This window comes from Lepus europaeus, chromosome 10, assembly GCF_033115175.1.
Source record: "Lepus europaeus isolate LE1 chromosome 10, mLepTim1.pri, whole genome shotgun sequence".
Classification (NCBI taxonomy): Eukaryota; Metazoa; Chordata; class Mammalia; order Lagomorpha; family Leporidae; genus Lepus; species Lepus europaeus.
In genome coordinates, this window is record NC_084836.1 from 34,439,407 (window position 1) to 34,454,818 (window position 15,412).

At 36.3% G+C, this 15,412-nt stretch overlaps 1 protein-coding gene, 1 non-coding gene and 1 pseudogene across 2 annotated transcripts in view; 2 read left to right on the top strand and 1 right to left on the bottom strand.

Moving 5' to 3' along the window:
* Positions 1 to 15,412, top strand: part of MGAT4C (MGAT4 family member C) — a 685,880-nt gene that overhangs the window by 323,144 nt on the left and 347,324 nt on the right. The gene's annotated exons all lie outside the window — the stretch shown is intronic.
* LOC133769268 (small nucleolar RNA SNORA28) lies at positions 2,753 to 2,878 on the top strand. Its single transcript, XR_009867159.1, has one exon. It is a non-coding gene; the product is annotated as a small nucleolar RNA SNORA28 (small nucleolar RNA).
* Positions 3,720 to 5,484, bottom strand: LOC133768009 (mitogen-activated protein kinase 6-like; annotated as a pseudogene).

Consider the following 15,412-nt stretch of genomic DNA (forward strand, 5'->3'; position numbering starts at 1 on the left):
TGAAATAGTATTATCATAAATATTAAATATGAGTTAACATATTTATTATTGCTGAATGTGAGAGTCAATAATTTTTAATACTCATTTGTAAAGATTGAATAAAAAATAGGGTTCACATACATATTTTATGTGGAAAGGCATTGTAATCATATAAGTTTATGTTTTCTGAATATTTAAAACATTGTACATTTTTAATGTTTATAACTTGGTGAGTTTTAAAATAGGTATACACCCATGAAAACATCTGTAGAATCAATGCCAAGAATATATCAACCACCACTAAGTTTTCTCTCACCATCTTTATTTGTGTGTATGTAATTAGAATATTTAATATAATATGATCTACCTCCAAGGTAAAATTTTTAATATGCAATAGAATGTTGAGTTATTCTGTGTTATGCTGTCTGTGCAGTAAACTCTAGGATTAGTTTACCTTGCATAACAATACCATTATATTATTTGACCAACACCTACTCATTTCATCTGTTCCCCCAGACTAGGTACTCTGCCTCATGGACTATGTTAGATTCCTCCTTCTTTGGAATCATGTAGTATTTCTCTTTCTGTGCCTGGCTTATTTCACTTAGCACAGTGTCTTTCAGCCTCATCTATGTTGTTGCAAATCAAAGGATTTCCTTCTATCTAATGACTGAATATTCCCTTTTTATTTTTTTATCACTGAGTATGATTTTAGCTGTGGGCTTTACATATACGGTCTTTATGGTGTGAGGTAACTTTTTTCTATACCTAGTTGGTTGAAAGTTACTTTTATCATCATGAAATAATGCTGAATCTTGTCCAATTCTGTTTTAGCTTTGATGCAGCTGATCTTGTGACTTTTATGCTTCCTTTTCTTTTTCTTTTTAAAGATTTATTTTATTTATTATTTGAAAGTCAGAGTTACACAGAGAGAGGAGAGGCAGAGAGAGAGAGAGATCTTCCATCCTCTGGTTTACTCTCCAGTTGGCTGCAACGGCTGGAGCTGTGCCAATCCGGAGCCAGGAGCCAGGAGCCAGGAGCCAGGAGCCAGGAGCTTCCTCCAGGTCTCCTACACAGGTGCAGGGGCCCTAGGACTTGGGCCATCCTCCCCTGCTTTCCTAGGCCACAGCAGAGAGCCGGATAGGACATGGAGCAGCCAGGTCATGAACCGCCGCCCATATGGGATGCCAGCACTTCAGGCCAGGGAGTAAACCTGCTGTGCCACAGCGCTGGCCCCCATCCTTCCTTTTCTTTATGTGATGTATCACATTGATTGCTTTTGCTTGCATTCCACAGATAAATCCCATTTGCTCATGTTGGATGATCTTATTAATGTGCTTTTTAATTCTGTTTGCTAATATTTCATTAAGAATTATTTTGCATCTATTTCATCTTTTGTTTGGTAAAATGCTTTTATCTACCTATTCAGGTATACATCATTGAGTTTTTATATTAACTTAACTAGGTATGTTGCCCATCTATTTTTCTTAGCTGTCTTATCCTGGTTTTGGTGTCAGGTTGAAACAGGCTTCATAAACGAATTTGGAAGTTCCCTTCTTTTATTTTTAGAAAAATTTAAGAAGACTTTTTATTAATTATTTTTTAAATCTTTTTAATAATTCACCTGTGAAGTCACCTGGTCCTCGTTTTTTCTTAGGGGGTGTTTTGATAACAGATTCAATATCTTTAGTTAATTTGGGTTTGGAGTTCTGTTCTTTTTTGTTGTTGTTGTTTTTTAAAGATAAACAGTGAGAGAGAGAGACAGACAGAAAGGTTTTCCTTTCACTGGTTCACCCCCTAAATGGCCGCAATGGCTGGATCTGCCCCAATCCAAAGCCAGGAGCCAGGTGCTTCTTCCTGGTCTCATGAGGGTGCGGGGCCCAAGCACTTGGGCCATCCTCCACTGGCTTCCCAGGCCACAGCAGAGAGCTGGACTGGAAGAGGAGCAACTGAGACTAGAACCGGTGCCCATATGGGATGCCGGCACTGCAGGCAGAGGATTAACCATGTGAGCCACTACTCTGGCCCTGAGGATTTCTATTCTTGATTTTGTTTTGACAGGTTGTAGTTTGTAAGAAAATGTCTACATCTAATTTGTTGGCATATAATTGTTCATAGTAGTCTCTTATGATCTTTTTTTAAAAAATGTTCCATGGCATTGATTGTAATGTCTTTTTTTCTCATTTTGCTACTTTTATGTGACTCTTCTGGTTTTTCAGTTAGTTTAGGTGTTGACTTGCAAATTTTACTTATCTCTCCAAAATCATCTGTTTTATCACTTATTTCTATTATTTCTCATTTTCCATTTTTAATTATCCTCTTCTTTCTGCCAACTTTGGCCTTATGTTCTCCTCTTTCCTGTTTTTTTTTTTTTTAAGGTAAAAAATCAGGAGAAACAATTCTTCTCAACTTTATTGGTATAAAGTTCCCTTTAGGACTGCTTTTGCTACATCCTCTAAATTTAATTTCACTGTTTTCATTCTCATTTGCCTCAAAAAAGTTTTCTGATTCCTTTTTGATTTCTCCTTTAACCCAATGATTGTTAAAGAATTTGTTAATTTTTCTGTCTTGTGAGTTTTCAATTTTCACATTTCCCTTCTGTTATTAATGTCTAGTTTCATTCTACTGTGTTCAGGAAAGATACTTGCAATAATTTCGGTGTTCTTAAAGCTATACAAAAACTATAGTATTTAAATGAGTGACCTTTAGGTTTATAAAGTTCAAGGATTAAAATTTATAGCTAATAAGCACATTAAAAGACAACATCTCTTGCAAGCTACACTCTAAGGTAGACTGTCAAAACTGTCTGACACGATTTGAACTTGCCATAGCAAGGATGTCTAACCTATTCCAGTATTCTTTCTTCTGTGAAACAAACTGTTATATAGACTTAAACAGTGTTAAAAAAAAAAGCCAACATCTCACTTTACACATATAAAAACAGTGAAAGCTAAAAAACTTACCCCAAAATACAAATATTGATAAGGTCAGGCCGGCGCTGTGGCTTAACAGGCTAATCCTCCACCTTGCGGCGCCGGCACACTGGGTTCTAGTCCCGGTCGGGACACCAGATTCTATCTCGGTTGCCCCTCTTCCAGGCCAGCTCTCTGCTATGGCCTGGGAAGGCAGTGGAGGATGGCCCAAGTGCTTGGGCCCTGCACCCGCATGGGAGACCAGGAGAAGCCCCTGGCTCCTGGCTTCGGATCAGCGCGACGCGCCGGCCGCAGCGGCCATTGGAGGGTGAACCAACAGCAAAAAGGAAGACCTTCCTCTCTGTCTCTCTCTCACTATCTACTCTGCCTGTCCAAAAAATAAATTAATTAAAAAAAAAAAACAAATATTGATAAGGTCTGTAATAGTAGTGTCCTATGTTCAGTGAAACACTGATACTCATAAATAAGGCCTTCATGGATATATAAAAAACTTGAATAATTTTGTCAATTACGGAAAAAATGGAAACTATTTCATAATATCCTTAATGTAAATCCATCATTTTTTCTCATCCACTAAACAGATCATAATTCACAATAGGGATGGAAATATTTGTATTTCCTTCTCATTTGACAAAAGAAAAAAAGAGTATGGTTCCAATTTGTGTGCTACTACCACATAAATCAAACATTTTTAAAGTAAATGAGAAACTTTTATAAGGAAAAGATCAGGATAGCTTGAGTAAGTGCCATTTATACTAAAATAAATACTAAAATATGTTTTTGGGAAAATGGACTTCCATGATTATATTAAGAAGGAAACTTAACTGTTTGCCCAAGTATTTGTTCAATTGGCCTATCCATTGGAAACAAATAGATGCTCATGTAAGGATGGGAGAGTGCTTCTTCTGCGGTCAGCTGGTCCATGGGCTAGATGTCAGAATTTGTTCCAGGAAATCCAGTGCTTCTTGACTAATTTTTAGAAGCAGCCGAGTTAAAGGTTTGTGTAACTCAGTCATGTCATTTCTAATGTAAACTGGAATTACACTGACAGTCTTCCTCATGTACAACAGGAATAGATTCTATTTTTATTTTTATTTTTTTTGTGGGTGGCGAGAACCCAATTACATTTTTTTTTTTTTTTTTTTTTGGACAGGCAGAGTGGATAGTGAGAGAGAGAGAGAGAGAGAGAGAGAGAGAGAAAGGTCTTCCTTTTTGCCGTTGGTTCACCCTCCAATGGCCGCTGAGGCTGGCTCATCTCGCTGATCCGAAGCCAGGAGCCAGGTGCTTCTCCTGATCTCCTATGTGGGTGCAGGGCCCAAGGACTTGGGCCATCCTCCACTGCCTTCCCGGGCCATAGCACAGAGACTGGCCTGGAAGAGGGGCAACCGGGATAGAATCCGGTGCCCCAAGCGGGACTAAAATCCCGTGTCAGTGCCGCAAGGCGGAGGATTAGCCTGTTGAGCCATGGCGCCGGCCTACAGGAATAGATTCTAAAATCAGTTGCATCTATTCAAGTTCATGTACACCTGCAAAGAGGGTTTTATCAGTCAACATCTCAACAAAAATGCAGCCTGCAGCCCACATGTCAATGGCTTTACTATTATTATTAGAAGAAAGTAAAAGGAGATCTATACCATTTAGTAATGAATCCTTCAGAAAGATGACCCTTATGGGAATAATGAGGATCCATGATCCGTGCACGGCCAAAGTCACCTATCTTCAGTACCAAGTCTTCAGTATTAATAAAAAGATAAGCTGGTTTGAGGTCTCCGTGCAGTACATTTGCAGAATGAATATACTTGAGCCCATGTAGCAGCCGGTACATGAAAAACCTGGCATGCTCTTCCGGTTAAGGGCCCTGTTCTAGCGTGTTGCCACGTCTGTCTCCATGTACTCCTGAACAATGTTAACACTGTTCAGTTCAGTAAGAGAGTCCACATCATCTGTTAACTGGCTTCCACTGGCACCAAGAATTACAAACACTTTCACAATGTTATCACGGTCAAGTCTGACAATTTTGATTTCACAAACAGCATGTTTAACACTCTGGGGATCAGTAAGGACGATTTTCTTGGTGACTACTCTCTTATTACAGTCATTGTCTACAGCAGAAAAAAACCAAGGCATTGCCTTCACAACCCAAGGATTTTTTTTAAAAAAAATTTATTTTATTTGTTTTTTAAAGACAGAGTTACAGAGAGAAGTAGAGTGAGAGTGAGAGTGAGAGCGAGAAAGTTTTCCATTCCTCTGGTTCACTCCCCAGATGACCAAATGGCCAGAGCTGAGCTGATCTGAAGCTGGGAGCTGGGAGCTTATTCCAGGTCTCCCACACAGGTGAAAGGGCCCAGGGAGTTGGGCCATCTTCTGCTTTCCCGGGCCATAGCAGAGAGCTGGATTGGAAGAGGAGCAGCCTGTACTAGAACTGGCACCCGTATGGATGCCAGCGCTGCAGGCTGGGGCTTTAACTTGCTGTGCCACAGCGTTGGCCCCAACTCAGTGGTTTTAAGTTCATATACCTAAAGCCCACATCAAAATCGTAAATGTTCATGAGTCTTTCAAATTTGTCTGCCATTTTGAAACCCTTACTATTGTCTTTTCCTTTCAAACTGTCAAACGGGGGTAAACAAGGGAGAAAACTGGCTACAAAAGGAAAGATCTTTCAAAAAGGTAAAAGAAAAATAATTATGTTTCCATAGCAGATGGTTTCTTTTTGTTGTTGTTGTTGTTGACATGTAGAGTTATAGACAATGAGAGAGAGAGAGACAGAGAGAAAGGTCTTCCTTCTGTTGGTTCACCCTCCAAATGGCTGCTATGGCTGGTGCACTGTGCCGATCCAAAGTCAGGAGCCAGGTGCTTCTTCCTGGTCTCCCATGCGGGTGCAGGGGCCCTAGCACTTGGGCCATTCTCCACTGCCCTCCCAGGCCACAGCAGAGAGCTGGACTGGAAGAGGAGCAACTGGGACTAGAACCGGCGCCCATATGGGATTAACCAAGTGAGCCACGGCACCAGCCAAGATGGTTTCTTAATGTTCTTTGCATTTGCCAACCAAGCCTGTTGAGTTCCCCTTAGATTTAAAGCTGAAAAAGCTCTACCCATACTGAGAATTAAAACGATTGCAGTATTCATAGTTCAAGAAAAGGGTAGCACCTCTGCAGACATTAAAGAAAACATTCAAGAAACTTAAATGGAATGAAATGGCATACTATGTGCTCAGACTTACTGTGCTAAATGATCTAACATTTAACAAAAATGTTAGTAAATATTCACACAACAGGCTTCTATGAATATACTCCTCTCAGTGCAGATACATTCAGTGTTGGACTGGTCCTGAGCAGCATCATTCTAAGCTGCAGGGAAGAACTATTTCTGTTTTGTTTTTTTACCTTTGTTGCTATATATTTAAACAGGAGCCCTGGTGGCTGTTGGTTAACAGAAGATTTCTTTTGTTAGTGATTAGGTGGCTCCAGCTCACCACAATCACAATCAATGCCACCGTCAAGTCTTACTCTGATACAACGGGACTTCCCCAACTCATTGAGGAAGTGTGGGGCTGTGGACAGCCCCCAGTGTTGGCAGCACCGGCATCTCAGAGGTTCTCGCTTTGCCACAGTGGACTGCACTTTTCATAATGACAAATTTCAGGCACTGAGAGAGGCTCGCCGAAATGATAGGCCATATCAGTTTGTTAGAAAGCTTTAAGACTGTCACTGTAGCATCTTAATTGACTCATAGTCCCAGTGATATTTTCTAACACAGTAATGCTTCTTATGGACAGATCTACAGACAGTAAAGCAGGGATTCCTTTGGCATTGATTTGTCATGGTACTTTCATGAGTTCCATAATTTTAACTTTCTTGCATCTAGAGTACATATGTTATAAATATAATTCTCTTATGAAACTTAAAGTTTAGGTTGTAGCATACTGTTTGACAGATCAAGAAGTTGAACTCATTCCACTTAAATTATACGTAACACCTGCTTTTTTGAATATATAGGGCTGTTCTTCAGTAAGGACGTTTTTAACTCAATAAAATTAAGAACAGTTCACTTTAAGTATGGCTGTATCCTTTAAAAGAAATATCTGGACAATTCTTGTTCCTTCTTGCCTTTTATTCTGATTTCTACACTTATGGAAACAACTGTTGGGACTCTAATTGTCATGTTCTCCTCCTTGCCAAATTTCATGAACATTACTAATTTACATAGGGGCTACAGTCTCTCTTCATTTTCTATCATTCTGTTTTACTTGTTTTTTTATTGCCTCAGCTTAAATGTTATCTTTTCTAGGAGACTTTCTCTGAATTACTGAGCCACAGTAAGTTTTTTTTTTTTTCCTATGTGTATCCATAGCATCTTGAGATTGTTCTCCAAAATAACAAAATACAAACTAAATGAAATGTCTATTTATATGACTATTTTCCCTTAAAGACTCAATAAAAAGTATAACACCTGATACAAAATAGATGCTCCTAATACTCTGTTCAAAACTGGATATATTCTACACATTTTGAAACTTACTGTACCTATTTTAACACTCAACATTCTATTTGTTAAGCTGTTAAAAGTTATAGGCTCTTATAAATTCAATAAATATTTTAAAAGCCAAGTTTTAGGTATAGGTGGTAGATTGCGCATTTACATCTACTTTTTCTCTTTCCTCAAACTCCACTAAAATAACTCTATAGAGTATTTTGTTTTATTTCTAAACAAATATTTTCAAGGTGAGAAAGACTGGGGGTCATGAACAGTGCAACAACATTTTGCAAGGTGAAAAGTCTCTAGACTAGAGGCAAATGAGAAATGTGAGGAAACATTAAACCCACCTGTCAGTGGCTATAGAAAAGAAACAATATCATCGATGTCATAAAGTTTTAGCAAACTGCAACAAAAAAGAACCTGTATGCCAAGGATAAATTATGGCAGAAGGTGTAGGAATAGAGCACAGATTGACTAAACTAAGAACCCAGATTAGTTCTATGAGTATTTCCTTTTTAAAATATTTTAAAGTATTCTTTAAAAAAAATTAAAATGTAATTAAGTTTTTTAGTGGCAATATTTGTAGGTCATTAAATGTATTAGGTCAGAATTTTATTTTTTTTAAATTTTGTTTGTATTAATCTCAATTTACCCCAATTATTGTTTCTGTTTTTGCAAATTTTCATTTCCCTATTTCCAACTTTGTTATACTAGCAATGATGTCCTTATATTCTTTCTTTGAATTACAACCAAAGTCAAGGAAACTGAACAGGCTTGAAGCAGCACTAGGCTTACCTAGCTTTCAGAAATCAAGAAAACATTTCCAGGGTACACCAAGGAGGGTGAGGACTAGGGTAAAGCTAATTGTGTGCCCATTTTCAATGTAAAATTTAAGGGTCTACCAATCAACTCACTACCCCCAAATTAATTATACTGTAACATAATACTTCTGGAAATAAAAGGATAAATCTGTAATGAAGAAAATAATTTAAAAAATAGACAAAATCATATTACTAATGTTTCCTTTTGGCCTTTGAAGGCATAGGAGAGCAATTCTTTGGAAGTCAAGCAAAAATACAATGTAATGAAAAACAGGAACAAAATATAAGCAACCAATGGTATCCATCCTGGAGTCCCAATTCACTCATGATCAGGAAAATATAAATAAAAATCACAGTGAGATGTCAACTTACACCTGGTAGAGTATCTGCTAAGAGGAAAGTGGACAATAACAGGTGTTGGCAATATTGTGGAGAAAAGAGAACACTTGTACAGTCTTGGCAGAAATGGAAACTGATACAGCCATTGTGAAAAACAGTATAGTGATCTCTCAAAAATTGAAAATAGAACTACATTTTGATTCAACAATGCCAATTACAGGTATACATCTAAAAGAAATGTAATCAGTCCCAAAAATTATTGCAATTTCATGTTACTTCAAAATTATTCATAGTAGACAAAATATAGAAAAACAGAATGCCAATGAATAAAGAAAAGTGGTCAAAGTCATTACTAATCTGTCTTAAAAATGAAGAAAACCTTGCAATTTGTGACAACATGGAAGACATTTGCTATTTGAAAAAGTCACACTCTGAAGGACAAATATTGCACCATCTAACTTATATATGGAATCTAAAAATGTCAAGTTCATAGAAACTGAAAGAACAATTGTTACTAGGTAATGGGGAACTTAGGCTGTGGGCAAGTAGTCAAGATGTACAAAGTCTTAACAAACAAATTAGTTTTGTAATCTAATGGACAATAAGGTGACTCTAGTTAGCATCATATAATTGTATGTTTAACTTTTGCTAAGATGGTAGATCTCAAATGTTCTCAATGTACACAGGCACAAAAATGCTAAGTATGTAAGGTAAGATATATGTTAGTTTGGCTGTCATGAATATTTCACAGTATATACATATGTCAAATAATGAAGTAGTAAAACTTAAATACATTTAATTTTTGACTGTCAAATATTCCATATGTTTAGGTTCTATAAACAAAAACCAGTTCTAAACATTTTCCATAACTTCTGCTTTAAATCCTCCCCACAGACATTAGAATTTTGGAGAAAGTTTCTTCTTCTTTTTTTTTTTAATGTTTCTTTACATATTTGAAAGGCAAAGTAACAGAGAGATAGACATACACAATCAGAGCAACAGAGTGAGAGTAAGAGAGAGAATCTACCATCCACTACCTCACTCCTGAAATATAGACAATAGCTAAGAAAGGTACAATTTCAACCATTTCACTGGAATAGATAGCAAATGGAAATCTTGAAGAAAAAGATTTTTCTAGCTCTCTTCTATGGCCTGGGAAAGCAGTAGAAGATGAGCCAAGTCCTTGGGCCCCTGCACCCATCGGGAGACCTGGAAGAAGCTCCTGATCCTGGCTTCAGATCAGCACAGCTCCAGACGTTGTGGCCAATTGGGTGAGAACCAGCAGATGGAAGACCTCTCTCTCTCTTTCTCTCTCTCTTTGCCTCTGTCTCTCCTCTCTCTGTGTAATTCTTTCAAGCAAGTAAATAAATCTTAAAAAAAAAAAAACACCTCTTTTTCTTTGATGAAAGCCTTCTAATACCTGCATATTCATGGTAAGAATATTTTCTAGGTAATTTATAGCAATGGGTGTCCTAGTTACTTAGGATAGTAGTGAAATGATATCTTTCATGTTTAAAGGATTGTAAGATAATGGCCAACACACATTTCACAGGCTCCATGCATTAGTGTTTGCTTGTCCTTTATCTTGGTGTAGTCACATAACTGATATCACTAGTTTAAAGTTATGCTCCTAGTTAGTAGGAACATTTTTTAAAAGGGGAGTCTGCTCACCAAACTAACATTTGCTCTTGGAAGCACTAATGAAAATTTTGTTGCTATCATAATACAACATGTCTAAATTACCCTTCTAACATACTTTAGTGCCTGATTTTTGTTATTTTTTAAGAAGGAATGAAATAAGACCATTTAAATGCTTTTATTGGTTAAAATATTTTCATCTGAATTGTCTACTACCTTGATTTTTGATTGTTTATATTCTTTCGTTTGTGATTGTTTATATTGGGTTCTTTTTGTATGAAGTAGGAAAATTTGTACAATATTTGCACAGTTCTAGAAATGTAAAAGCTCAAGTACTTTTATTGCTTTTCAATGATTAGACATATTTGTTCTATAAAATTTTACTTATGAGACATAAAACATGATACACATTTATTTAAAACTAATAGTTATTTGCTCATCAGTAATTTCATCTAGCTTTTCTGCATTGTAAATTCTATTATTTCATTACAGAGTCTAATGGATTTAGGGATGTTTCTTTATTTCTTTGTGATTTCTTTTTCCTTTTTTCAGTTTTGAGATTTAATTGACAAATGCTATATATATATATATATATATATGTAAAATATGTATACATATTTGGAATATCCAGTGTGATGTTTTGATATATGTTGTAAAATGCTTACCACAAGCACAACCAAGCTAATTAATACATGTAGTGATTCAGAGTTACCTTTTGTGTGTGCTGTGTGTATGTACTGAGAATACTCAAGATTTACTCTCAGCACGGTTCAAATATATAGTACATTATTATCTATGATCACAGCGCTATACTTTAGATTTTATGATTCTTTTCCTCAGTTAAGGGACAGAGTAGCAAATAAGACTAATATTTATTGGCTATATGTTCTGAAAATATACAATTCAACTCATTTAATTCTCCAAAAATGCTATATAAAATTTTTCATTTTTAAAATTAATTATCAGATCCAGACAAGTAAAATAATTTGCTCAAAGTCACACATTTAGCAGACAAGATGATTTTCTTCCAAGCCCATGCAATGCTGAAGACACCATTTTGATATTAAGAATATGATAGTAATAAGATAAAAATTACTGTTTAATATAGAAAGCCCTGTGTCAAGCACTATTTTTATTGCATTTGATGTTGCATATTTTTTTGCATATTCTTTAGTTTCTTTTAGTTTACCCACTTTACTCATAGGTAAGCTGAACTTTAGAGATCTTTAGTATTGCCTATGTCTACAACAAAGTAATGTAGTCAGGACTGAACTATCATACTTTTTAATTACAGAGTTAGAACTGGAACACCTTGCCAATGGTCTATTGCACACTTATTTGTGCATTTGAATGGGGTTCTTCTCTTCTTTCTTTCTTTCTCTTTTCTTTTGCTTTCTCACCCTGTGTCATGAAGCCATAGTAAGCTCTAAAAAATACTCTATTGTTTGATATATCACTGGACTATTTAATGGTTGACAAGAACTTTATATTTAAAGATGCAGAGCATGATCAATATATGGCTTCAGGAAGGGAAAAACAACATTTTATAATTCTTAGTATAAGCTGTTACTATGAAATACATTGTTTTAAGAGATAATCCAATCTAAAATGTCAACAAAATAAATATCCATGTTTCAATGCCTACGAACTATAAGCATGCATAGAATCGATCTGCTAACTTCAGATTGTGATTCACCCTTGTTTGAAGTATAAGTGAAGAAGGCAACATGTATATTGAAACTATTGACTGCCTCTCAACATCTACTACACTTCAGAAAAATTGACATTTATTTTATTTTATTTTTTCCATCATTCATATGTATATTTATTTTGTTGACTGAGAATATACACATTTATTTTTTTTTTAACTTTTATTTAATGAATATAAATTTCCAAAGTACAGCTTTTGGATTACAATGGCTTCCCCCCCTCATAACTTCCCTCCCACCCGTAGCTCTCCCTTTCCCCTCCCATTCACATCAAGATTCATTTTCAATTCTCTTTATATACAGAAGATCAGTTTAGTGACATTTATTTTATAACTGATATTTGAATAGCTGAAATAAGTTTTTAAACACTTACCTTGAACTGAACGTGCCATTTTAATATGGCAGGCTGAATAATAATCATGAGGAGGTGATGTTGGGAAAAACAGAAAATTGTCATTACCTTTATAACTCTGCCATCCAAGTAGCTCAAATAAGCCACCTCCCTTGAGGATGATACAAATCAACTAAACATGCACATATAAATCTGGTGCAGAGAACAAATGCTTCTAGAAAAGAAATATTGATTGTTTTGCACAAGCAGAAACAAAGAACCTTGTTTTTCCATGGACTTACCACTTTACTCTTAATATAAAATTAAAATATTCTGAATGGTACAATAACTGTTATTGATATATTTTCCCTTGAGAATTTATCCTTAACAAAGTTGCATATTTGAAATATGCTCTTATTACTCCTTGGCTTAAAGCATGTTTAACAATAAAATCTATAGCTGGAAACGATTAAAAACAAAAAGAAAATGAGGAAATAAAATACAACCAAGCAAAATAAAGAATTTCAATCAATTAGTAACTGAAATGCGCAAAAAGAAAAAAATAAATGTAAGAATATTGAAACTACACATCAGAAGATATATTATGGGATGGGCATTTTGGAACAGCCAATTAAGCTGCCTTTTGGGATGCCTGCATCCCTTAAAGATCTTCTGATCAAGCTTTACTTCTGATCTAGCTTCCTGTTAATATGCAGAAGAGATGTCTCAAGTACTTGTTTACCTGCCATTCAGGTGGCAGACCAGGATAGATATACTGGCTCCCAGCTTCAGCTTGGCTTAGCTCTAGCTGTTGTGGGCATTTGGGGAGTGAATAATCAGAGGGATATTTCTCTGTCTCTTCCACCTCTCTCACTGTCACTCTGTCTCTGAAATAAATGGACACAACTTTTCAAAAATCAGAAGATGTATCATGATGAAACCAAGAAGACTTTTGGTTGCCAATGCAACACCAAAATATTTGCTTTTGCTGAGGATATATTTTACAGTGCCACTGTAAAAAAAAAAAAAAAAAGTGCTACTTTTTTTGCCACTCATGGCAAACGGAATAAATATGTGAGATGAAAAACTGTAATAAAAAGGAGAGTATATCACCACAGGAGAAAAAAATCTTAGCTTTGTTTTTAACCATGGAAATGTAACTTGCTAATAAGAGAAAATGAGTTCATGACAATGTGTTTAATTTACATTACTGTATTCAATTAAAGGGAAAGAAATTCTATTTGTAGTAATAAATCAAATAGTAAACTAACGGAGGTTCCATTTTTTAAAAGATTTAGTTATTTACTATTTGAAAGGCAGAGTTACAGAAAGGCAGAGACAGAGAGAGAAAGAGAGAGAGACAGACAGACAGACAATCTTCCATCAACTGGTTCACTCCCCAAATGGCCGCAACAGACAATCTGAAGCCAGGAGCCAGCAAGTACAGGGACCCAAGGACATGGGCCATCTTCTACTGCTTTCCCAGACCATAGCAGAGAGCTAGATCAGAAGTGGAGCAGCCAGGACTTGAACCGGCAGCCATGTGGGATGCTGGCACTGCAGGCAGCACCTTTACCCATTATGCCACAGTGCCCACCCCTGAAATTCAATTTTTATCCCTAGTTTTCTTTGATTAGTGAAGATTTATGGAAGAAATTGAACAATTTACATTAAAATATAATATTTTGACTTCTACTGATTTCACTTTTGTGTAAACCTGAATTACTCCTGGGAACAGATTATGTTGCCTCATTTGGCCTAATAGGGAAGATTTGATAGCCTTACGTAGTCTTTTATTTTACCTTGATTTATTTATTTTAATTTTTAATTTTATTTATTTTTCTCAGCTTGCTTGGATTATTTATTAATACAAAGAAAACATTTTATGTAGTTCATAGATACAACTATAAGAATATAATAATAATCCACCCTCTTCCTTTCCTTCTTTCCAGCTTGCTTTATTTAATTTTTGTGATAACATTTTAATTTACTTTACAGCTGCAGGTGTAATGTTCCACTACATAAACAGTTTAGCAAATAAAAAGTATAAAGACCACTGTTCAGCAGGAATATAGAGAACCTCTATTCGAAAGATAAAAAGAAAGAGTGTAAGTCTGGAACTCAGCTCTAGGAAAACCAGATTCAGTGTCAGGCCAGAGAATAACTTGGAGCTGTTTATGGATTTATGTTCCTGTTTACTCACAGTGGTGTTGAGGATATGCAGAAAATAACCACTGGCCCAAGGAGGCCAGTGGGCTACAAAGGGAATCCATCTTTGTGTTTAAGATGGCCAGCAAAGGCGGAGACGTCTATACATCTGCTGGCTTTCACATCTAGTCATGCCTCCCAATCTCTTATGGCCTACAGGCCATAGTGGCAAATAGCGGTTACATAATATGCAAAGGTAGGTTGGTTACATAACAGATCCAAGGCAGTTCTGGGTCTGTCAGTTACCATGATACTGGTTGATATAGAAGCATTGAGATATGGGAGCATACAGATAGGTAAGAGAGAAGTGAGGGAACCTGATAAGGTTCACTTCCCACAGAGAGAGGGAGAGAGAGAGAGAGAGAGAGAGAGAGAGAGAGATTGATTGATTGATTACAGACACTGGTAAACTCCTCAGATGCCTAGAACACCAAGAGTTGCGTCAGGCCAAAGCTGGGAGCCTAGACCTCCAGCCAGGCCTTTCACATGAAGGGCAGGGCCCCATATACTTGAGCCATCGCCTGTTGTCTCCTAGGATGAACATTAGCAGGAGGCTGAGTTGGAGGTGGAGAAGCTGTGCTTGAAACCACTCATTCTGCCGTGGGTTACAGGTGTCCCAAGTGGTGGCGTAGCCTGCACCGTCCTGGTCTTTGGTTGCAAATATCAAATTGATATGGTAGGAACTGTGTAAAGCATCAACAGTTTTATTGAATTTTTAAAGTCAGCATGAAACATTAAGTTAGAAAGTTAAGTGTAAACTTATTTTAATGAGTAAATATATACAAAGAATATATACTAGGAACTTCATGTGTATATATATACACATACCTATATGTATGTAAAGCTATAATTTTATTATTTTCCTTGGTGTGAAATCCCATTGCATTATGATATGAAACACGGCATCTAATATGTAAAGACAGCATTATGCTTTATTTAAACTATTTAACTGTGTTATTCTTTCACACATTTAAGGTA